Below are 26095 nucleotides of genomic sequence, written 5' to 3'. Positions count from 1 at the left end.
TCTTAAGGAATGATGTCGTTCACCATACCCAAAGCTGCAGCCTTGGTCTTTATTTCCTTAAGAATTTCTATTTTGTAACTATGAAGTGAGAGGGATTTTGCAGCATACGCCCATAGTACTGAAGATGCACAGAGGGACATTTCAAGACTGGTTTTATACTTAGTTATAATAATAGTTTAAAGTGTCAGGAAGTTTAGGAGATTAGCGTGTTATGGAAGCAGTTTATGAAGGTGTTTTTGTTAGAATTTTCAAATAGCAATCTGGTGAGATAAGCTATGAGCAGCTTTACATTAAGCTCTGTTACAGTAGTTAAAGTTCAAGAGAGAAGTAAAGAGACCCCAGATATTAATTTACCTAAAGAGCAGCTGCTTAGAAAACACTGCAATGTGTCATACATACCTAGGGTAATAAAATCACAGAATGATAAGCCAAAGAGCAACCAGTTTCGGGGTACATTTTCCTCTTTATGCATGTGTGTAAATTCCATTAACATTAATTGGAGTTATGTCCATGCATTGAAAGGAGATAAAACAGAATGTGACTTAATACATGCATATAAAAAGTAAATCTTTGTTTTATGTCTCTTTTGAAAAGTGCCAGATTCTAAGACCACAATTATATGATCACATTCTATTCATGTGAGGTTAAAAATGCATAAGCCTATCCCATTTCAAACTCTGCCTTAGACAGCAATGTAATACTTGAAAATTGATTTTTGTTATACCTCTTCCCTCTACATTTGTCTCCCATTATTCAAGTTGTATCACTTTGAGCAGGTTTTGAGGATTACAGTGGAAGTAAAAAGCATGGCGGGATCCCACACTGCATTTAATAGAGACTGTAAAGACAGCATTGTTATGTAGTGTTGCTGTATGCCATTTAGTGTCTGCAGTGTAGTTTTAGCTGTGTCGGTTCCAGGATATTAGAGAGACAAGGTGGGTGAGATAATATCTTTTGTTGGACCGATTCTCTAAGCTCTCTTGGTGAAAGAGACAAGCTTTTGAGCTACACAGAGCTCTTCTTCAGGTCTGGGAAAGGTACTCCAAAAATCACAGCATCCTCTTTTTTGTCCTAGGGCAAAAGTTTGTCTCACAAAAGTCGGTTCAATAAAAGATATTACCTCACCCACCTCATGTCTCTAATTTAGCGTCTGCAGTATTTCATCTCAGAAGAGCTGCATTTCAGAATTTGGCAAAGTGATCCCTTTTAATAATCCACATATCAATGTGTTAAGTTTTAAAAAGGATGTTGACATCCACTTCGGATGAGAGATGCTTTAAATATTTACAGCACACAAAATATTCAGAGGATACTTGCATATACTCCTATTGCTCTTCTGTTCTTTCATTCCGTTAATCTGGGAGCATTTAGAACAAAAATCAATTTTTAGAAGTAAAATAAAACAAATTATTATTAATAATTTTTCAGTGCTGTTACTGTGCTCATATTTATTATATGAGAAAAATAAACGTAGCAAGGTTTCTGTACCTATTACAACTATCATTCATCAGATTAAAAATGGTACTTCTGCACTTATCAATAGGAAATAAACTATCAATTTAATTAATGTAATAAGCATATTTTAAATTACTCTTTCCTAACCTCATTTACTATTTTAGAATGTGTGAAACTGAAGCAAATTTCAAGCAAGAAACTGAAATGGAAAATAAGACTGCCTGATCCTCTGCTCTTCACTGAAGTAAAGCAGGAGTCAAATCAGTGGAATCACACCACCATGAAGTCAGTGTAAGTGATAGGAGAATCAGACCAGATATTTCTAATGAAATGCGGAAGTGCAGAGAACCAGCATGGTTCCACTGTACAAGAATGGGGAAGAAGATATAGGGAGAACATTTGTTGTGGTCTTGTGGTGGCTGCCATGAGAGCTTCGTACATGTGTTCATGTAAAGGAGCTTGGGAGCCAGGTGGGGTACATCTAAGGCCTGGTCTACACTGGAGGGGGGATCGATCCAAGTTATGCAACTTCAGCTATGTTGTTCACGTAGCTGAAGTCGACATACTTACATCTACTCTCCGCAGTGTCTTCACTGCGGTGAGTCGACGGCTGCCGGTCCCCCGTTGCCTCTGCCTGCACCTCTCGTGCCGGAGGAGTACAGGAGTCGATGGGAGAGCACTCAGGGGTCGATTTATCGTGTCTAGATTAGACACAATAGATCGACCCCTGCTGGATCGATCGCTGCCCGCCAATCTGGCGGGTAGTATAGACATACCCTAAGCAATAACGATCCTCTGTTTCTTTCACACGTCACTGAATGGAAGGGGCACTAAAGCCACAGAACCTATTCAGGGTACAGGTTATAGATTGGTTCTGCTTCCACTCTGTACCTTTAGGGGCAGGATTCTTCCTGCTTTGGCCCTGTAGAGTTCTCTGGCAACCAATCCATTGATTTAGGCTGAGTACTGGCTTGCTATGGGGATTTAATATAATTAAAGATTAACAAAATAATTTAGGGCTCTGTTCTGAATATTGGTAAACTTTACACATTCAGAAAATAAAAAAGAATCAGAGATATGTTCTAGTACGCTGGTGCACATATGACATGTAGGAACTGGCCAGGCATGCCTTTAGGGAAAGATTTCAAATGTAGCAAGAAAGATACAAAGCCTCCAACAATGTGATCTATTTCACAGTATGTCATGTAAGAACCACTCAAACTCTAAATCCCCTACTCCCATTTTATCAGATTTACTGGAGATGCTTCCACTTTTGATGCCCTAAAGCAGCAAACATATACCATTGTCAATGGTGCTATCCAATGCTTTCACGCAAGAAGCAGAGTATCTTCTCATAAAGGCATAATGAAAATCTATTGTAAATACTCAAAGACAGGATTTTTGGTGCGAAAGGGCTCTGAATGTTGGGATTTCTATAGCAAAAGAGTCCTGGAGTGAAACCTTGGTCCTGTTTTAAGTCAAGAGCAAAACTCCCATTGACTTCAAGGAACCAGGATTTCAGACAGACAAATCATGTATGTTTGGAATAAGATCAAGTGCTTTGACAATGCCTTAGGGGAATACTGTAAGAGACATGCAGTCTCTAAATCCTGGGAATTTCCTTTTACTGACCAAACTGTTTGTTCAAGACAACAAATAACTCCAGCAATAGGACATACCGGTATATACCTGATGGAGAAGAAAAGCCTGCTTGTGCAGAGTACGTGGGAGAAATTGTTTAACGTCACTTTATCTTTACTTAAAGATTGACGCTGCAATGCTGCCGAGGTTGGTGTCACTTAAGTGCTGGGTACACATTCACTGGTGTACTTTTCAAATGAACAAGGGTGGCAGAATCTGGCCTCATGTGTAAATGGTTACTTTCTGTAAGGAATGAGGAAAGGGGAAGGCAGGAAAGGTCTTATCCAAACTAAAGCAGGTGAGCAAACATGTAATTTTCACTTATTTCTGTAGTTTAACTTAAATAAACCCCAGGTGACCACTGAATCCAATGATACTGCTTACATGAATCAAGGGAATAGGACTTGTCCTAAAGTCTTAAACATTATCAAATGTCAAGCACCTTGAGGCAGGGACCTTGTCTGCTTATATCTACACAGCAAGACACTTTGTGTGTGTGCGCGCACGCAGGTGTATAATGTGTCTTGCATGTATATGGCATATAAATAAAACATAATATTAAATGTCACCCAAATAAAAGAATAAATAATAAGAATTGTGACAGGCAAATGGTCACTTAGCAAATAGAGTATACATAAAAAGGCCAACAATTTTTATAATCCCCTCAAATGTAAACAATCAATCTAAGAAAGGAGAAAAAGAATTAAATCAGTATCATTCACCTGGGTTTTTTAATAGTTTTCTACTTTCCCTTTTCCAAATCATACAAGTTAATTTGTCTTCCCAAAAGATACTGGTAAAAAAATGAGTGTATCTCATAGCTGTAAAGAATATATCATTGTGAATGATAGATTTCAATTTAAGCTTCCTTGACTAAAGAGAAACATTCCATTCTTCTGGTTTAAGCTGCTGAACAGAACATTATTTTATTTCTCTAATGCTATGAGACATCCTTGTCTTCAGCAGCTTTTAAGATTTTAGCTTGATCCCTGAAATACAAAAGGGTTATAAAAACAGTGCAATTTGAAGCGTTATTCTCTTATCAGGAGTCTGTAGAAAGGATTTGGGATGGATATGGTAGCTTATCTGCATATATGATTTATACGTTTGTTTTCAGGTTCCAGAACTAGTAATATATATCAATAAATGACAGAAGCTAAAAATATGAATAAGGTTATAAAAATTCAGAAGTCTTTGCTCTTCATTGCCAGGGAGGGGAAGATAGATTTGAATCCTAGTCTCTTGCTGCATAAACTGTTAGGAGCTGCAAGACAACATCAAGAGGATGCATTCAGCCAATCTGACATACCTAACCTCTAGGGAATACTTAGGTGCGGCAGCTTTCAATAAATAGCACTATCTGAGTCAGTGCTACACCAATGCCGTTTGAAGAGCACTGTGCTTCTGAATATGCCATCTTTCACATGAGATACAAAAGGCCTTAACCATTAGTGGTCATTAGAAATGTCATGGAACTTTTTGTACAAGCAGAGGTTCTAACTACGTCCTGGTCAAATCCTAGTTCAGATACTGTAATAATTATAATCTGCCCACCTAAATTCCACCTGTCTTTTCAGTCAGACCCTTCTCTGCTTTTTATACTTGGGTAGCTTTCTTGTTAAAAAGCAAATGCATTCCACCACAGAAGTAACCTCAGTTAATAAAGTATAAGTATTAAATCAAGCTAACATCAAATTAGACTGATGTTTAATGTTTTGGATTTTAACTATTTAGCAAAGGGCTCTATATCCCAGTGAAAATCCTCTGCATCAGGCAGTCTAGACACCCCAAAACAAAAGATTTTTTTTCCCAAAAATGTATTATGGTGAAAGAACAGACACACAATTTTTCATCCTTTAACACAATTGATCTCCTTATACAAATCCACAACCACATACATTTCAAAAACACATCTGTGTTCTGCAAATAAAACAAAATGATCCATTTTACCTGCACAGGAGATGAACGAGCTGGAGTGTGCATCTGAGCCAAAAGCAGGTTTCTTGTTCAGATTATCTTGTAAAATCTTTTCATCATGAGTTTTCACATCCTTTCCCTTGTGAATTGTTTCTCTCTCTCACTGTTACCTGCCTGTCAAATCTACTCTCTTTCATTAATATTCTGCTCAAGAATTTGGAAATGGAAACTAAATCAAGATTTCAGATTCCTTTCTTTTTTCACCCATACCATTTTCACTCATGTCTGGGCAAGAACAGCCCCAAGTTTCCCTTCAATCTACAATTTTCCACAATAAAAGGAATTTATTCAATATCTGATATGTATTATCTGCCTACAAACACCGACTTTAACTGGTAAGTGCATTTAAACAAAAGCCTTTTCTAATTCTGCATTGTAATGTCTGACCTTTAGTAACAAACAAGGAGTCTATGTTCCTGTCCTTTTGGAGTTATAAACTCTTAAAGAAGCAATAAGAGAACTCTAAGCTCTCCAAATAAAGCTTAGAATTTAAAATAATATTTGAAAAGTGTGACTGATCAGATATATGCCATAAATGAAACTCCTTTATTATCCCATAAACATCTCGTGTAAATCAGCACTTCCACATATGAACTCCTGACTGTTACAAAGACAACTAGTCTCCGTAATAATGCTCCCAGTCAAGGCCTTCAGATCATTTGAGAATATTAATGGCCCTTTCTCATCATAGTACTGCAGTGAAACCTTTTAGGTAGCTAACATATCAGCTTCAAGGAGTTTGATTGGAAGAAACCTCAGCCTGTAGAAGTATAATGATCAAAAGGCTAACATTTTAAACTTTTAATGGTCAGTCAGATGAAAACTTATCTTCCAGCACTTACTCATGACTATCCACATAGGGGGAAAACTCACTCCCTTTCTCTGCAGGTGCAGATGGCCTCCAGGGGCGGAACTGGTTTTGTTTCATTCTGCAAAGGAGTTGGAGTGGGGGAAATTTTGCACTGATGTTGCACACCTCCTTTGCAGCATGGCACTTAGTTATGTGGTGGCTGCCTGTACAGCAGCACGTGAGCTGGGTCCAAAGATCCACAGATATGTGAATGTTGCCAACTTCTCTCCCTTCACAGACAATAATTCACTAGGATCTGTGGGGTCTACTGCATCCTATGGATGCAATTGTGACCACCTGGGGGTGAGGAGTGAAGACACCTTCCCCAGGTTGTGCTACCCAGTACACAGACTGTGCAATGCAGTGGAGGACTGGGCAAATCCTGTTCACTCCTTTCATTCATGAGTGAAGACTACCATAGACACAGCGGACCAGTGTCATTCCACTGCAGGAGGGAGCAGGATTTGGGGAGCTAAGGATCAGCAACAGGAACTGCAAAGTCTAACGGTGATGCAATTGGGCTGGCACAACAATGGTTTTCACTTCAGTTCCTACCCATGTATTGCGTGCTCAGTTACCATAGTGATAGGCACAGTTTAAAAACCCATATACAACAAAATTGGGGTGTGAGGGCTGAAGCAAGGATAGAGATTTTGCAGCTATTTGGATCATCCATGAGCTATTCCCTCCAGGCAGTTCAATGAGGAAGACTAGCTCAAGATTGCATTTGTGGCTATGGAGTAGCTTCACTAGTGCTTCATAGCCTCAAAATGGGAGGCTGTCCTCTTTCATTCTTCCTGAGGTTCTCCCCAGTACACAGCCTCATTACTCTGGCTGTACACTTCCTCCTTAGCAATGATTAACAATGTGAACTTTTTTCCCCAGAAGAGAGCACTGTTTTAAAAAATGAAGATACCATCATGAAATCAACATGTTAAACAAACAACTCTTCAGTTATTGTATGGAGAACACATATTGCAAAGGTATGTGTAGACACAAAGGACAGTAATAGCCAAGGTAGCATCTGGCAAGCTATTGTATTTAACAACCTTATTTTCTCTGGTAACAGAATTACTTTGGGGATTCTGATTTTTTAACAGAATTACTTACTCCAAATCTCTGTGTCCTGGAGGGCTATAATCGTTACCCGATATCTGAAAAGCTAAGCTGATAATGAGTTGTAAATTATATTCTTTCAGTTGCCTGTAAAGTAAATATTTCCATTATATACCTTATGGACTATGTTAAATATTTAGTCTGGAGTGCCAGATGACAAATCTCAGATCTTTCCCCAAGATACTGGGGTGTTTTTTTTTTGTTTTTTTGTTTTTTAAATTTCCTTATAATTATTCTTTCCTCTGCCTAATGAGCTGCAGAACTGAGGCTCAGAAAGCAAAGGTCAGTGGAGTCAAAATACTATCAGGATAACCTATACTCCCAAAAGCTGATAAATATTTAGACAACAAAGCTCATGCGAAAGTCACCCACACTATGCTCAAACAGGGAAAGAACACTGTAGAGCAGGGGTCTCAAAATCAAATGACCACAAGGGCCACATTGGCCCGAGGGCCGCATTACTGACACCTCCCCCCCGCCCTTGGCCCCGTCCCCACTCCACCCCTTCCACGAGGCCCCCTCCGCCCCACCTCTTCCCACCCCTTCCCTGTCCCCATTTCAACCCCTTCCCCGAAATCCCCACCCCAACTCCACCCTCTCTCTGCCCCCAGGGGGGGCAGGAGGGGTGAGTGGGTGTGGCAGCGGCTCAGGGCAGGGAGTTGGGGTGTGGAGTGTGGCAGGAGGTCAGGGCAGGGGATCAGGGTGCAGGAGGGGTGCGGCAGGGGGCTCAGGGCAGTGGTTGGGGTGTGGGGTGCAGGAGGGCTGAGGGGTGCAGCAGGGTTCAGGGCAGGGGATTGGGGAGCAGGAGGGGTGTGGCAGAGGGCTCAGGGCAGAGGGTTGGGGTGCAGAAGGGGTGCGAGGTACAGCAGGGGGCTCAGGGCAGGGGGTCAGGGTGTGGCAGGGGGCTCAGGGCAGGGGGTTGGGGTGCAGGAGGCATGTGGCAGGGGGTCAGGGTGCAGGGTGCGGCAAGGGGCTCAGGGCAGGGGGTTCGACTGCAGCAGGGGTTCAGGGGGCGGGCTCTGGCCCGGCGCGCACTGGGGGCCCTGCCCTCGCACCACTCTGGGAAGCAGCTGGAACATGGGGGAAAAGAGGCGCAGGGGTGTGTGTTGCTGTTGCTTCAGGCACCGACCCCAGCATCTCCCATTGGCCGGGAACGGGGAACCGCTCTAGGTAAATGCTGGAGGAGGGCGGGGGGGCCTCAGAAAATAACCTTGCAGGCTGCATGCAGCCCACAGGCTGTGTGTTTGAGACCCCTGCTGTAGAGATCTGTGTGCATGTTTCTGCTGATAACCTTTTCTTTTAAAATAATCGATTGCTTTCAAACCCCAATGTTGCAATTGCTTTACAAGTGAGGTTAGGCCAAGTTTTGTCCCAGTATCTGCCCATACAGTAGTCACAAAAGGGGGTGCCGTTAATCCAGGAAGCTGTGTATCTCCAGAGGTTGTTGATATACTACTTCTCTTCACACTAGCAGAGAAAACGGTGACTAAGGCAGAAAAGGAGATATGGCCTAAACGGGTTTGGCTACACTTGCAGCTGTACAGCGCTGGGAGTTAAAGCTGTCTTCGTACAGCTGTGTAGGGAAAGCTCTGCAGTGTGGCCACACTGACAGCTACCAGCGCTGCAGTGTGGCCACATTTGCAGCATTTGCAGCGGTGTTGGGAGTGGTGCATTATGGGCAGCTATCCCAGCATTCAAGTGGCTGCAACAAAAGAGGGGGTTGGGGTGGAGTGTGACAGGGAGCGTGGGGGAGACAGAGAGAGTGGATTTTTGAAGCTGACACTGTGTCAGCTCCCTGCCTTGCAAGTTCCGACCCCTTCCCCCACCCCTCTCTCATTCACTAAATGCAAATAGCCTTCTTTGTTTTTTTCCTCACAGACCAGATAAGCAGCTGCTCCGAAACGGACCCCCCACCACCACCCACCATGCTACTTCTCTCCTCAAGCAAATACTAGCTGTGGACATTCCAAAGGGATCCCCCTGCCTCTGCTCATTCACTGCAAACAGCAGCTGTGTTTGTTTTTTAGATAAGCAGCTCCGGGAGCCCCGAGTTCACAACAAAACAAAGAGAGGCATCACAACAAAACAAAGAGTGTAATCTTTTCTTAAAAGCATTATGGGAAGGTTCCGGAGGTCAGTTACAGCGTAGTAAGATTAATCACTGTTTACACTGGCATCCCAGCGCTGCAACAGCAGCGCTGTTCTCTTTATTCCTCTCGTCGAGGTGGAGTACAAGCAGCGCTGTAGCCAGGGAGATACAGCGCTGTATGTGCCTTGCCAGTGTGGACGGGGAGTAAGTTACAGCGCTGTAAAGCCACCACCAGCGCTGTAACTCTCAAGTGTAGCCAAGCCCAGAGGTGGGCAAGGTACATCTATAGCTAGCTCTGAGAAAAACGATACTCAACTTCCAAATGAGATATTCTTTAAATTACTTGTCAAACCTACAAGCTCTTCAAGGTGAAGGCAATGGGGACTCAAACCCTTAATGTCTAGTTAAAGTAAATGGGGTATAAGTGCTGTGTTTTGTTTTGATAAGGCCCTTCACACTAGAGTGAATGTCATCCTTAAGAAGAGCAAGCTTAAAACCAAATGCCCATCAGTATAAATGGACAGACTTCATGTAGTCCCTTTTGCAATGTATACTGTATCTCACAATACTTTGGTTTCATATCTATATAATTTAATTAATTAATTAATGGAGCACCAAAGCAGTTTTCAGGAAAGTAGGAAAACCAGGCCAGACGCTTTCAATCTATGGGCCAATTCCTAGTTGCTTTACTCCGTGAAGTAAACCCTACTGCTTCTGTGAGCAAGATGAGCAGGAATTGGCCTTCAATAAGATACAATAAAATGATAAAAGTCCATAAGCTGCAACAAAAGGCAGCAGGAGATAACAAAACAAGGAGAAAAGGAAGCTGCTCTTCGCAGAGATCTATTACTAGGTATTAGATCAATTTATTCTGTTTCAGATTCAGGCTTTCATGGCTGTTTTAACTATTTTTGGTTTTGTATAATTCTTTAAATTGTTTTAGTTTCATTATAATCAGGTGCAACAGTGGAAGCAGTCAGTACCAGAGGTGAGATGTGTCATGGTTTTGTTCTGTAAACTTTCGTGATGTACTTTTTTTTTTAATCATCAATGAGCTCCTGTCTGAGAATGCTAGAATCTATACATTACCTGTGCTTTTACAAACTAAAAATATGCAATAATCACTAATATCTGGCATGGCTTTATAAATAAAACATGCTAAAGTAAGAACATCAGTAAGGAGAAAAACTAGCAGCTGTATTATTGGTTATGTGCACAGTCTAATTAATATACCTATAATCTGAAGGCAAACCACGTTACTGAACATAAATGCCATTAACATAACAAGTGCTTATTATTTACTGAGATGCAACTCAATCAGACGTCCTGTGGAGGTCTAACCTCCTTTCCTTAAAAAGCACCATCTTTTATTTCTTTTCCTACTCATTCTTTTCTTGACCATTAACTGCACAGGAACAGGGAGCCTCCTTTCAGTGCCTTTGTTTAAAGTGAGAATCTTGTGTATTTAATTGCCCTCAGGCATCTGATCCTGTTCAATGCAGAGTGGAGTCACTCCCATGGTACAATATCCCACAACACCATTGAACTGCAGACTGCTTAAAAGTAACTTGTTCAGATAGTACATGCATGATTGCCTAAATTATATTTTTCTCTTTACTTCCAAACTAATATAAAGTTACAAACAGTTGCATTTCTTTTTTCTTTAACATAATAAAATAATAATAATAATAAGGGCTGAGCTATGCAAGATCATAAACCCTTTTAAGTCCTGCTACCCTTTTTATCTAAGATTGTACCCCAATAAATTTAATTACTCCAACAATGAATTACTGCAGACAAATTTTATTAACTAGTTTTGAACAAAGCTTTTTTATTGGCTCCGTTTTGTTAGCCATCTGCTTCCACAAGTATCCCATATCACTGATTTCTTGGGTGATGTCTCACCCCTCCACTTCCCATTTTGCAGAAGATTGAGGTCCTGTCTGTTCTGCAAGATGCTTAAAGATTCTGTTACATTTTCATAAGGGTCAAGGTTTGTTCAGCTGTCTCTTATCCAATATTTCCCTCTCCTGTCTCACCCCTGTTGAGCTTTAGGCATGTTTGCTGTCTGTGGATATGTCTACACACTCCACTCTAGAGATAGCTAGCTATAATGCAGTAGTGAAGAACTTGTATTACAGGCAAGGCTGGTAGCACTGTTATTAAGATTGACCAACACTACCCATTATAAGACCATGTTGTTAGTTGCTTATAAATTCATCAAACTTTAACAGTTTGCCCTGAAATTTTCCATCCCAGATGTTTGCCTTAGGCTGAACCTTTTTGGAGGGGGAGGGGGAGGGAAAGGAGGGAAATCAGACCCCAGAGTCTCAAGTTCAGCAAACAGAAAATGAGGAACACAGTTAGTGTCATCCTGTGAAAAGTCTGGATGAAGTGACTTGCCCAGCATCACACAGGAACTCTGTGGCAGAGGCAGGGATAGAATCCAATTCTCCAAAGCAGCATTCAACTTTCTTAACCATGAGACCCTCCTTTCTCTCCCTGCAATCCCCTGCCTTATTCACGATACACCTTCCAACTTCTGCAACAAATGAAGCAGGGGTCCAACAGACAATCTTCTTCACTACACAACCCTGATTCATCCCTAAAGCAGGTCCATTCTGTGCAATGAATGAGGCAAGGGACCTGTGGAAAAGTATACATGGTCATATAATTAAAGACTGTATCATAATGCACACGTACAAGGGAGCCAAATTAAGGCTGTCATGGGAGCCAAATTAAGGTTGACCTTAGTTCTGGCATCTCCTAACTTGGGAGTGCTCGACTTTGCAACCTTAGTGTTCTCTTAATGTAGTTTTTCTTGGGTAATACGTATATAGGGCCAACTTCAGCCCTACGTGGGTATTTTTAAATAGGAGACTGGAAACTTTAGGAGCCTGTTTCCCAGTTACACTATGGCCCCTTTACACTACTAGGACAACATAAATGGGGCTTAATGTAATAATTTACCCCCACTTTAACGTCCTCACACTGTCAAAGCCTTATGTCCTCTCTTGCCCTTCAAAGGCATCCATTTTTCGACTGGAAGTCTGACTGTTAAAAGTCCGGTTGGCCGCCTGCAGTGGGGCAGGCAAGGTTAGGGTTGCCTGGCGCCGCACGGCTCCCGGGAAACTGCCAGCATGTCCCTCTGGCTCCTAGGCATAGGAGTAGCCACAGGGGCTCTGTGCATTGCCCCCACCCTGACCGCCAGCTCTGCAGCTCCCATTGACTGGGAACTGTGGCCAATGGGAGCTGTGGGGGCGGTGCCTGCAGACAGTGGCAGGGCGCAGAGCCACCTAGTCATGCCTCTGCCTAGGAGCCAGAGGGAGATGTCGTCACTTCTGGGAGCTGCCTGAGGTGAGCGCTGCCCAGAGCCCACACCCTCAACCCCCTCCCATGTCCCAATCCTGAGTCCCCTCACACAGCCAAACTCCCTTCCGGAGCCTGCACCCCCTCTCACACCCCAACCACCTACACCAACCCTGACCCTCCTCCTGCACTCTGAACCCCTAGCCCCTGCCCAGAGATTCATCCTGCACTCCAAAACCCTCATCCCCGGCCCCACCCTAGACCCCGCACCCCCAGCCGGAGCCCTCACCCCCTCCTGCACCCCAACTCCCTGCCCCAGCTCAGAGTCCCCTCCTGCACTCCAAACCCCTCATCCCTGTCTCCACGCCAGAGCCTGCACCCCCTCTTGCACCCCAACCTCCTGTCCCAGGCCGGTGAAAATGAGTGAGTGAGCGACGGAGGGAGGGGGTATGGAATGGGCAGGCCTCAGAGAAGGCGTGGGATGGGGGTGGGGCAAGGGCATTCAGTTTTCTGCAAATAGAAAGTTGGCAATGTGGAGGTCCTGTATCTCCACAGTGCTTTCTCTTTTCTCTGCCCTGCCTGAGTAGAAGCAGAACACAGCAACACTACTGATACTCCGCAATGAGCTAAGAAGTGAGGTTTCACGCTGTGGTTGGGGAACTGTCATAAATTAATTCTGACAAAGCCAAAATTAACTCAGTAAATCTCTCTGAAAGATTACAGTGGTTGGTCCATGTGTTGGAGAGAAAGCAAATGTTCAGCTCTCTCCTTGCTTTCTACCCATGAAGCCCCATCTTTGTGGTCAGTGGAAAAGGGGGAAGTGGTCTGAAATCCTTTAGAAGGAAAGGTGCTATATAAATGTTACTGCTTCAGAAATGAAACGGTTTCCTATGAAATTTAAAAACAATTTTCATAGACATTTCCATTGCTGTTAGGTTTTGTCAAGGGTATTATACAGCATACTGAGATCATTCCAGACACCAACACATGGGTGCAAGCTCTGATTTCTTGCAGCCTATTTTAAAACATCTTCTACATAAGCTCACTAGACAGATGAATGTGTCAACAGATCTATGTTACTATAGTTGCAACTGATTGATAATATTTTACACTTCAACACTGCCAAGGGATTACACCAGAAATTCTGGCATGAGGTTAACTACAAAAGGACTACAAAATGATGTGCATCATCTTCGGATCAATCAAAAATAATGGAAGATGGCATCGTATTAAATTATTTCAGGTAGTACCCGTTTGTCTATTCCACTGGGTGGTTTAATGGATAATTATCCACCTCGCATTGTACTCAAGAATTGTGCTCAGGACTAGCAAAATACTTTAACTTATCAAATAGCAAAGTAATGTGTTTTAATAATAGCTTCATATTAATATTGAACTCCCTGGGGTTAGATCTGGAGAAAATGTCCTAGATCATCCCGTCCACCTTCCTGTCAATGTGCAATTCTTCTGTAATGCTTTGCTCAGTTCAGATTTAAAAATTCCAAGGACTAGATCTGCCACCTCTCCCACTTTAAGAGACTATTTCACAGTTCATTACATGGCAAGGAGTTTTTCCTTATGTTCAGTGTAAATGATCCCTGTCTTAATCTGATTCCATTACTCCTATGTGAAACAACACTAAATTATGATATGCTAGTATCCTTTAAATATCTGTCGACAGCTATGTCCTCCCTCCCACCTTCCCACCCATCCTTGCTTAGCTGAATAATAAGTTATAAACTATGTTTGGCTCTCTTAATTTTTTCTTCCTCAGCAATCCTTCCTGCCATGTGATCATTTCTGAAAATGCATACAATGCCACAAATTTTCTCTACTCTTTATAGCAGCAGGTCAATTTCCAGCATGAAGTGGGTCTCTATCCCAAAGGGCTAAAATCTAGAGAGCCAAGCAGTGACTGATATTACTCCGGAAGAGAACAACATATACAAAGTGGGGTATGACCATTAGATTCAAACATCTGTTTAACAGAAAAGGTTTGAATAGCTTCATGAAAGTAGAGGCAGAGGGACCTTAGCAATTGCTAGTGGGGGCTAGTGTTCAAATCAGGCTGCAGAGAAGACAGTGCGAGATGGAAGAAAAAAGGGACTGTGAAGCAGCCAGCTTGGGTAGAATGGAGGAAATAGCAGGTGACATTGGAGGGGATGAAAGAGTTGTTTTAAGCAACCAGGGAGAGAGGATGGATGACACACAGTAAGATTCATGGGAAAGAAACGTTTAGCAGCCTCCTGTTGAACTGACTGTGAGCAACGTAGCATGGTAAAGAACAGAAATGGGGCGAGGAGTGGGGGAGAGAGAAAAATCAAGGAACAGTAAGCAGCCATTGCAGAAACTCAGCTAACAGAGCTCTGAGCCACAGAGAAGACATCTGAGGGTACGCTGTCTACATTTTGGGGCTATGGACAAAACCCAACCCTCCTCCACAATAGTAAAGAATGCTGACTATTACAGTTTGCCACTAACCTCAAGGCACCACTCTGTAACTAGTGATATTAAACAAACAAAAACAAAAAAACAGCAAAACTTAGAGCTGGCACATTAGGTGTCATGAGATACCAGGTACGGATAAGCTACAAACCCAGCAATTATATACCTATTGTAGTCAGACAAGGAACAGTACGATGCTCACTCCTACTCCGATTTCAAGACAGGAGTAGTATCTGAACTTCACCCAGCATGAGGATGTTAATATCTATTTGTTTGTGATGTTTGCTCATTTATGATTTTCCCTCCTCCTTTTCCTCTCCTTTTTCTATGTTTTCATCTCTGACTATTCTACAAAAAATATACAATCCTGAGCCCTCATTCCTTACACATCCAAAACAGCTTTTCAACTTCAGATGTGTGGGCACATGGAATATAGTACCGAGCCTGCATTTTGTTATCTCTGAAAATCAAAAAACTTAACAAAAAAAAAGTGAAACCCAGAACTGTTTACATGCAAATCAGATAGCACCTACCACGTATCAATAGTTTCAAACAAATGCAAAGCACAGCCAGGAATGTTACTATGAACATTCCTGGTTACAAGTTGCATGACAAGAATAAATCACCTATGCTAGACATGAATTTGGGGCGGGGGAGTCAGGAGGAGATATCTATTTGGAATATTCAAAGGAATGTCTCATTTCCTCCAAAAACAAACTGATTAATTAGTTGATGCAAATTAAAAGTAACTCAAACTACAGAATAATTAGTGAAGATGCAATTTAAAGTTAAAATTAGATGAAGATAAAAAATTACTTGAGGCAGACGAGAGCATGTAGCAGCACGGCAGCATCAGCTGAACTGAGCCCGTGTCTGTTAAGGAGTGAAAAGTTAAGCAGCTAAAATTCTTTAAACGCAGACCTGGGGCTGTGCTCAGATAGTATTCAAAGGTTAGAGTTCCAGTGTCCAGTGTGACCCTCTGGCTACTTATTGACCATTCATACCCTGATATACTTGAGTGTGGCCTCCCGCAATGAGAGAGTTCCCTGAAGCCCTTTGGGGTTTATATCCATTTTACAATAATATAACTCCATTTACTTAAGAGGAGTTATCCTCAAGTTATACAGCTGTAAGCTAAAACAGAATCAAGTGCTTTATTTTTTACTGAAAAACTTAATAGAATAAACTACTACTAATAAAAAATAAGTTACACTGTCTTACAGTAGCTGCCTTGACAGACAAAGATTTTCCAGTGTATATATTTAAGTGATATACTTACAAATATCGGGTAGGAATCTCTATGTGGTTGTAAAGCGTACCTAAACCCCCAAGTTGTCTCAGCCTCAGGATCCTGGGGTTCAGGGCGGTAGGTGCAGAGGCAGAGGGGCTACTTGTTCTGTGGAGTCTGCACTCTTCTGTGGGCCCTTTACAGCAGCTCAGCTGCCAGAAGGGGGCCCCAAAGTTAGCTTAACTAGCCCCCATGGAATGCTGAGTGGCTGAGAGCAGGATGGGATATCAGAATTGAGAACACTAGTGACCTCAGCTGTGGAGCAATCCATTTGCAGCTATGGGCAGCCAACATAAATGCCAGGAGTTGCTCTAACTTAAACCAGGGGATCTCCTGGTTTGTACCCTCCCTTTGAGATATGGCACAGAATAATGCCCAAGGTGCAGAGCCATTCAAATGAGGAGGGACCTTTATTATATGAAGTCTCCGCCCCCAGAGCTCTGCAGTTCCATCTTCCACCTTTTCCTATTGCATAGCCTTCAGGAGTTGCTCTGCAATGATGTAGCAGCAAGTGCCATTGAGTGAGATGTGGTGGTGGTGGTGGTGAATCCTTTATGGAAATGCAGATACCAGGGTGGATTTGGTCAGTTGGACTCTTTCCTGATGGCTGCAAGAAGGAACCTTCACTTTGTCAGATCCCATCACCTCCCTGGATGGCAGCACTGTTAAGGTGTGTCGAGTCAGGGACACATGTTCTAGACTGTGTGGCCTATTCAGTTTTTCCTGACATTGCTCAGGCAGGAAGAACTCCATTTAGTTCCCTAGGAAAACAGGGAAACTCTCTTCTTTAAAGTCATGGTCCAGTAGACTAGCTGCCATATACAACACCTGAGGGAGCTGGTTGTTTATAAAATATGTAATCTTGTAAATATACAGGGATTGATTTCATTGGTATATAACCCTTATAGTTTCTCTTGGATATTTAGTGTCCTAATCCCAAGGACAATTCTTATTCACTGAACTGAAGCAAGCAAGTTTTGGTGCGAGTCTACTGAAAATGCAGGAAGTCTGCTGAAGACAACTCAAGATAAGGAGATAAAAGAGCGAAAAGAAGCACAGCAAGGAAGATGAGAGACAAGCTTATCATGGGTATGGACTGCCTGTTTTTTATATAACTTCCAAAGCAGTAAAATTATTGCAGAAGTAAAGTCATTGTGTAAAATGCTAATCTCCTGGCTATGAAGATGAAATTTGTTTATTAACAAATTACATGGAATACATACAAACTGAAAAGATATCTGCGGTATACAAGCAAATATAATAGTCATCCCACACTAGCGTAATATACAACTGTGGACAATTACACTGAAAAGCCTAATGCACTGTCCAAGTGAGGTAAATTAGAAATCATAAAGGTACATTTTCCAAGTGCTGGATGGGCTTTATGCCTTCATTCCCATTGATTATCAACAGGAGTCACATGGGTCATCATATCATAGTAAGTGAAATGAGTTGGCAGTCTTTATCCATTTTCTAATGGAAAGCTGTCCCCATTGCAAAAAAACCCGCCAACTAAATAGCTTTCTTGGTCACCTCAGCAGGGAAGCCAATTATTAAATGGACATGGAAACTACATTACTTTCTCACCCCTAGACATTTTTCTAGGTCAGCAGTGGCACATATTGGCAGAACAGCGTGGGAAAGCTTGCACCACTATCACCCAAGTTATACCTGACAATGGCTAAAGACTTCAGTCTCCTGAGCCTTTCTTGAGCACTGAGTGTTTTTTTTGTTTTTTTTTATTTTGTTTTGTTATAAGTAAAAAGTCCTTTGCACTGTGTATCATCGAACTACCAAAAATATAACACAGGCCATATAAAAAATGAGGCATTTCAGACTGCACACAGAACGAAAAAGAACCCATCCTCAGTCCCAACTCTCTTTACATTTGCTTTATAGCCATATCAAAACCTTTAAGCTGGTCAAGTAGTACAAACATGTGAATCTGCTTTTGGAGGTTGAAAACTGTCATTAGTTTTATCTATCCAATCTCCAAATCCTAAACTCAGAGGTTACTAGAGTAGGTCAATCTTGAGACTATGTCGACATTGTTGCCATTAGACATGAAAAACTAAATAACAGGGTCTGCGCTGTGTCAGCAAACGTACATTCTTTGGTTTGTCATACAAAGCACAAAGTCCCTGATGCAGTTTAAAATGGCCTTTGTATCAGCAAAACTTGTTTACTCGTGGAATACAAGCTTAATGCCCAAAGCATTTTAAAAAGAAATTGCATGTAACAGAGAAGGCAATGCTAGTTCCAGGCAATGGCACTGGAAATACAAAATATCACTGGCTTCACATAGCCTCTGAATTGCATATACATCACTATATATGCACACATATATGCTTACACACAAAGGAAAAACACTTTAGGAAAATTTAGGCCCATGTGTAGGAAAATAAGATTAGTCATACTGGATCAGACTAGTAGTCAACATGGTTTTATAGTCTGCTTCCATTAGAAGCAATACCCAATACTCTGAAAAAGTCAGAAGTCCCTCCTAACGTACACAGGTAAGGTCTGTGGTGTTTTACACCCACTTTCATAGGTTTAAAATGAAAACACCAAGTATAAGGCAATGGAGAATCAGGCTATCCATGGGGGTGGCCTAGACAGACCAGGAATAAAGATAGATATAATTCTCTGGGGTCCAAATCCACTCCATGTCTTCCACTCCATCGCTTCTCGGCTCTATGAGCTAAGATGTGAAAAAATTATCTAAGTTATATCTATCTCTGTGATGAAGCCAATTCAGGATGCGAGTTTTAAACTATGGAGACCAATCTAGCCTGGAAAGACTACCTGAGGTGAGCTGCCAGCCCTGGAGAGAGCAGCTGGCAGGAGTGGCTTGTTAAGCTGCTGGGTGGCAGTACTGTAGCTCTGCAGTGCCAGAAGATTCTTGAGAAAGGGGAGGAGTTGTTCTCTAGTAGCTTATGTGCCCAAGAGTCTCCTGAACCAGATACAGGTGAGAGAAGAACAACTTGCTAATTATCTGCTTGTCCTGTTTGGATGAGGTCTATGCTTGTGCCCAGGACTTTAATCAGTATCTATTTTTGTTTGTTTTGTCATAGAATTATAGAATGGGAATCACTGACCATTTGATCTAGGCACAAGGAAGCTGCCCTGTGTTTATTTTCTCATTTGGACCTATGGCCAAGGGTGCCTGCCCTATGACTGTCCTATTTTCTTTGGACTGAGGGAGAATGTCTTTTGTTCTGTCAGAGCCTGTTACCCCAAAGCCCCCAGAGCTGGCCTCTACACTTTTGCCCTCTGCTTTTATTTGTTGTTTAATATAGTAATTGTATTATTTAGCCCTAAGAAGCATTTTTGGTTACAGGTTGTACAAAAGATACTATACAAAATAAAGGTATATTGTATTGTTACTGCTGGAAATTCTAATCAGCTGATCTTTGTTACAAAATCCCAAGGCCAAAAGCTTCAAAGAAACTTGTTTCTTTGTTGCTGTGGTATCTGATTTTTCAAGATAAACATGGTATCTTTCAAAGGCTGAGGGATGATTATGGACAAGCACCAAAGTACATCTTACATCTTTGGAGTGGCGCTTCTTCTTGAGTTTACTGATAAAATCTAAGCAGACTATGCAGCTGAGTGGTAGATCTGGTGGGATTGAACATCTGAGTAATCCTTTGATTTCGTTATTAAGCAACTGTATATATATTTATATCATATGGTTTGCATGACTTAGTGCACAGATGTTGCACAGGTGTTAATATATATTTATTCTTTGATGGATTTGAAATCTACCAGATTTATGGCTTTTTCACTATTTTTTGTGAAAATATATTTTACCTACTCTATCTGATACCTGTCTGAAGGTATCCTGCTCTACATTGCTGTCCCACAGGCACTTGCAATTTTTAAGGCTTTAGGCAGGTGAAGGGTTGGGGGTAGGAAAGTGAAATCCAGGAGGTAAATGACAGCATTTTAATGGCAACAACTGTAGCATCTTAACTCCTATGGTTGCTACTACTAGCTGGAAGAGCAGCTGCACTTCTGCTGTGGGATGAAGGCTCTGGTTAACTCAGATCTCTCCAGTTTGACAAAAATTAGGAAATCCTGATGTAAACTACAAGACTTTGGATGCAATTTCACAATTTCAGATAAGAAAGGCACTGAAACAGCCTGCCTCTGAGCATAAGGGATTAACATGTGAGCACATGGAGAAGCCACTGAAGGGGAGAGAGATTGTCAAGAGTATTCTAGAGTTAAAAATATACTGAAATAGTTTTCTTACACATTAACCTTGAAAGCTGTTCTGTATCTGCTTGTGCACTCAGACTCTAAGCAATCAAGGTGCTGACAACCTAAAGGTTAAAATGTAACAAGTCATGCTTTAACATTTTAGGATAAAGGCTGTCTTAAATTCCAGACACGTTTTCAATAGGTTTTTTGCACTTCAGTAACAGACAGCAATATAATGCTGCCCTTCTTAAAGTAGCATAATTATATAAAACTGAATCCAAGATGAGAGGAGTATGACTGTTGTGGGGCATACCATTTTTGAGGGGCTTTTTGGTTCACCATTGCTCTGGAAAGGATTCATCACCCTGTTTGACAGGAACTACAGAGACACCTTACTGTAACAATAACTGTACTATTTCAGCTAATTATTGTATGCAGTGTAGTTGTAGCCAGGATATTACAGAGACGAGATGGATGAGGTAATATCTTTTATTGGAAAAACTTCTGTTGGTGAGAGAGACAAGCTTTTGAGCCACAAAAGAGCTCTGTGCAGCTAGAAACTAGTCTTCCTCACCAACAGAAGTTGTTCCAGTAAAAGATATTACCTCACCTACCTTGTCTCTCTTATTTCAGCTAAGGAAGATATCACTACAGTTTCCACTAAAATGCTACTATTTACAAGTAATTAACATTAGTATGGGACTTGTGGTGGAATTGTGTTGATTGCAAATGGCAACATTTTCATAATGAACATCGTAAAAAGATAAGTCCATTCATCTTTTTATATTATGCTCATTACTGCAGCATCTGTGATAGTATTCTTACCCTGCCAAAAGTGATGGCATTACTTGAGAGTATTACTTCCAAACTGATCACATGCTACAACCTTTTTCTCAACTCTTTTGATGTGCACTCCTAGTTCCCATGTCTACCCAGATAATATAACCACCTCTATCCCCCACTGAGCACTAACACAACTTACTACTAACCTTGTCATTTTAAAGCAACATAATCCTGTTATACTTCACAAAGTTAACTCACAACTAGTGATCCTATGCATGCTGCAACCTACAGTTTTTACACCATGAAAGTGTAGTCTATTGTTCAGAGTCAAAATATAGGAATGCAACATTTAACTCTACCACTGGCTTGCACTATGACCTCAGGTAAGTCCCTTAACCGTTCTCTGTACTTCAGCTTTAAAACAGGGATAATATTGCCCACCTTTGTGAGCTGCATGAAGATGTTTGCATGAAAAGTGAAATAAGTCCCATGTATTACTGTTAATTATTATTGAAAGTCCCCATTTGTTATTACCATTTCTTTTGCACCTAACATTAGTTCAAGTTACCTGCAAACATGAAATACAGGTTTCTTCCCACTGCCTAAAAAGTGGTCATTCATCTCAGGTAAATTGCTATAGATGCTGTCATTCTCTTCCAAAGGAATCGATCTTTGCTTTTTTGAAAGCCATGAAAATAAATATTTCATATTACTAATGAGTATTACATTCTTTAAGGAGAAAAACATACAACACAACAAAATATGTATGTGTGATGTAAAAAAGAATCTCTTCCTACATTTGGCCTAGACTCCCAGGCAGAGCATTAATATTTTTGTATTCTGTATAATCCTCTAGTTTTAGGTTTATGGACCAATTTTTTTCTTCTGAAATTTGCTGTGGTTGTTTAAAGTCTTTGTACATAAAATGAATACAGACTTTAAAAGCAATTAATCTGCTCAGAATATTTTAATTAAATTAGATGTAAACTGATATGTGAGAATTGCACAACACTGTCATATGAGGAAAACGAAGGATTTTCCAGTCAAGTCACAGGCTTTTCAATAGTACAGTTTATAGCCAATTTAATAAAGGTCACAACCTACCATCAATTCACATGCAGTTCCATGGGATGAATGATGACAGGACATAGTGCCTTCGAGTCTAAACAGTGCTAGGGCCTCAGTAAGCTATTTGCTATCTATAACTTGCTGTCAGGGTCAGTGGGCTGACAATTATGTTATTTTCTTCCTCTGCACTCTTCAGTCATAGACATCTATTCCTTGGCTATGGCTGTCTGCTTTTCATTACTTGCCCTGTCCTCTGCCACTGTCTTTTGACATTGTCAAAAGGTCTCTAGTTTTTCATTCTGTTGTGTGCATCCATTAGCTCAGATCTTTATCTTGCAACAATTTTTATTAATTATTTGTGTTACCACAGCACCTAGGAGCCCTAGTTATAGACCAGGGCCCCATTGTGAAAGGCACTGTAAAAATACACAACCAGTGACATCTACAGTTTTAATCACTGATACCTACAGGTGGTTGCAAGTTTGAAGTTTCTATTTCAGTTTTTACTATGGAGCTGGAGCAGATGGGGAAAAGTCCCTAGGCTTAATTCCCCTCTTACACTGCTGTAAATTAGGATTAACTCCATGGAAGTAGATAATGTTACACTGGTGTAAGTGAGAGGAATTAAGATGTATTAGTGAAACAAAATTAATGTTGCTGAGTTATACACATTTATGCAAAAGATTCCCTAGTGGTGACAGCATTAAAACTACTGGGTTTCTCTCCTTTGACCGACTTCCATATTAATATCACTACATTTGTGTTTTGTATTTCCCTGATTTTATTCTGCTCTGGTTCAGTTTCACTCTTAATTCTGGTATCTCACAATGCATCTCCTCTCTTAGGTCCATACCTATGTCTATAATCATCATAAGATTATCTGAGACTCTTGTCTATGCTGTGAAATGCTATTGAGTTGCAGGAAATAGTCACATCATGGCACACTCCTGTGACACAGTTAAACTCAATCTGCTCTCACAGTACTTCAAAAATGTAGTTTCAATAATTGTGTTCCTGGACTGTGCTATAACCTTGGCCATTGCAAAGGTGAAGCATGATTCAAAAACACAGTTACAACACAGTTTGATCCCATTCATGCTGGAAGATTGAACCATGTTTTAACTACAGCCCACAACAGAGTAGCTTTCATTTTTCATGGAGGGGGATGTAATTTAAGTTTAGGTGAAATTTCTCTCCCCAACAGAGTTGGAAGGATGCATTCAAGAGGACAAAGTGTGAAGAACCTTGGAAGGGTCCGATAATCCTTTTAGCTGTTTTACTTTTCATATTAAAATATTTCTAATTTTTCCAATCTCAAACTAAAGTATAAAAGTGAAATACTCCAACTTAATCATTCTCAAAAGTAGTTTCATAAGCACTCATTCATTAAGGCTTAAAAAAAGACAGATTTATTGATATTTCCTTATCATATATTTAATAGTAGCTTTGAAGTTATTCTTGATAAAGTCACATTCACTAATATAGTCTTCTGAGCTATTCGGGAAGATACAGTAATTTAGCTAGATGTCAGTCTCAAATTATCTACACAGAAAGAAACAAGGAATGTTTGTACGTAGATATATTAAACTTTTTTCTCAACTCGCAGATCCATATTCTACCCCTCTACTACGTGCACTCTATTAATTGCGAGCTTTGAGCATGAATCTAATGTAGCCTTAGATCAAGCAGCTCTGTCTGACAATGTGAAACAAACTTAAGCAACCAGATGGTAAACACCAAACCATAAACATGGAAGAGATGAAACCATAGGTGGTTAATTTACAAACTTTAAAAAAAAAATAAACACAATAAAAAGGCATAAAAATGCTGTCTGTTCCACACACACACACACAAATTTTCTTCAAGTGAGTAAATAAACTCAGCTGTGTTATGTGATGATTCCATTAACCTTGCAATCAAGCATTAAATTAAACTGCCTAATTCAGATTTCCTCTCCTGCTGCAGGGAGAAATGTACCTTGTGAGGGCTATGTTTTATGCTAATAGAGCTAATGTACAAAAGCTTCTCTACTAGCCATTTACAATTCATGAGATAACACTCGTAAGTAAAACAAGTAAGCAAATTGCAAAAACTCCTTTGGGAATTCTTTAACTAAATAACCATTTAGGTGTGATTTGCTATATTTTCACACTGGGTTTTCTCATGGTATTCAGTTTACAGCTATTTATGGTGAGCTAAATTTAATCTTCAGACATATTTTCTAGGTAAACTACTTGAGCAGAACTGAACGATCATTAACCTCTGTTCATAGATGGAGTAGACTCTAACCCTTTGTTATATCATTTTATTACATTACCCTTCATTAGAGTAAAAGTTCAGGTGAGAAATGAATTAAAATTTAGGATTTGTCTACACAAAACATTACTACATCACACATCAGGGTGTGAATCTATAGTGCTTTAGTTTGCCTCACAGTAACATCCCATGTGGTCACTGCTACAGCACGCTGAAAGTACAGTAATGTGCTTTGACAAACTCCCATTTCAAACAGCAATATGTCAAAGTGCACTATGGAACCTCCAGTGTGCTGTGCAGTGTCCACATGGGACATTAATGAGCAGCAAGCCAGTGCACTGTCACATCCTGGCTTGCCACGCAGCAAAGGCCCATGTGACAAGCCCTTGGTTTTAATCCCAGGTTTTAAATGCTCAATGACTGAATAGGAGCTTTTGTCAAATCACAGACTCAAATTTTTCCAAGATATTTAGGCGTTGCTGAGCTCAATGTTGCAACACTTAACTGATTTAGAAGCCTTAATCTCATTTTTAGAAGGTATTAAGATATGTAGGACCCTAGCTCCCATCAACTGTCCATGGGATTCTGGCGCCTAAGTGCCTAAATCCCTTTTGATATTGAGATTTAGGCTCCTAGATACGTTAGGCATTGCAATACTGAGCACAGCAACACCTAAATACCTTTAAACCCTAGCAGAATGCACCAAACTTCTGTTTAAGACGAATAGACAAATACAACTACTGTATTCTAATTAGAAAGGATTTAACTAAACTATTAATAATAAAGCCACAGTATCTGGGACGAAGTGGAATCTAGATAGTGCTCATGATCCTGTTTTTCTCCTGAGTCAGCCACATGGACCCAGCGTTCAGTACTTGTATGGTTTCTTCTTCCAACTCAAGTTACAAGATTCATTTTCATAACAACCCTCCTTCTCTCTCCCATTCTCCTTAGTTTCTAATTATGAGGATGATGAAAGCTCTTTCACCAAATGTGTTCTTTGGTTTCTCTGTAACAAGTTGCTACTAGCAAGTAATTGCCTTTTCTTTTGCAATGTGACATGATTCCTCTAACTGGAATTTATTTAAAGCTGAAATAAAAAGCTCTTGTAAGAAATAAGAAAACCACACACAGGCAGGCTGGATTTCAGGCAAGTGACTTAGCACATAGAACTCAGGAAGATTTTCATACGAAATTAAAGTGTGACAAATGCTGCAAACATTAGAGAGGGAGGTAATCAACAGCTCCCTAAAAGAGTTTTTAGTATTTTTGAAAATATTATTACTTATTTGTATTGTAGGAGTGCCTAGTAACCCTAGAGTCATAGGCAAAGACTCCATTGTGCTAATAGTCTTCAGCTTCCTTGTCAGTTCCCTTATGTCATTCACAAAAAACCCTATCTGACCAATTAGAAGTGGTATTAAGTAGAGATGGGGCTAAGCTGCAAAATTCAGCACCAGATATGAACTCCTGAAAAATATAGGCATGTTCTGGTCCTAAAGCGGTGACTGCTTACAGAGAACTAAACTGAATTTCTTCATAGTGTTTATTTGTTTGAATTCAAACTTTTTGTTCTGCTCCTCTTCTAGTATTAAAGAAGCATCAAAAGAAA

At 40.7% G+C, this 26095-nt stretch overlaps 1 protein-coding gene across 1 annotated transcript in view; it reads right to left on the bottom strand.

The window, feature by feature from the left end:
• The window catches only part of NAV2 (neuron navigator 2), a 674749-nt gene that overhangs the window by 87675 nt on the left and 560979 nt on the right, over window positions 1–26095 (bottom strand). The window lies entirely within an intron of this gene.

Source organism: Mauremys mutica, chromosome 4 (assembly GCF_020497125.1).
Source record: "Mauremys mutica isolate MM-2020 ecotype Southern chromosome 4, ASM2049712v1, whole genome shotgun sequence".
Taxonomy (NCBI): domain Eukaryota; kingdom Metazoa; phylum Chordata; order Testudines; family Geoemydidae; genus Mauremys; species Mauremys mutica.
The sequence above is the reverse complement of the archived record's forward strand: the minus strand, read 5'-3'. Positions and strand labels throughout refer to the sequence as shown.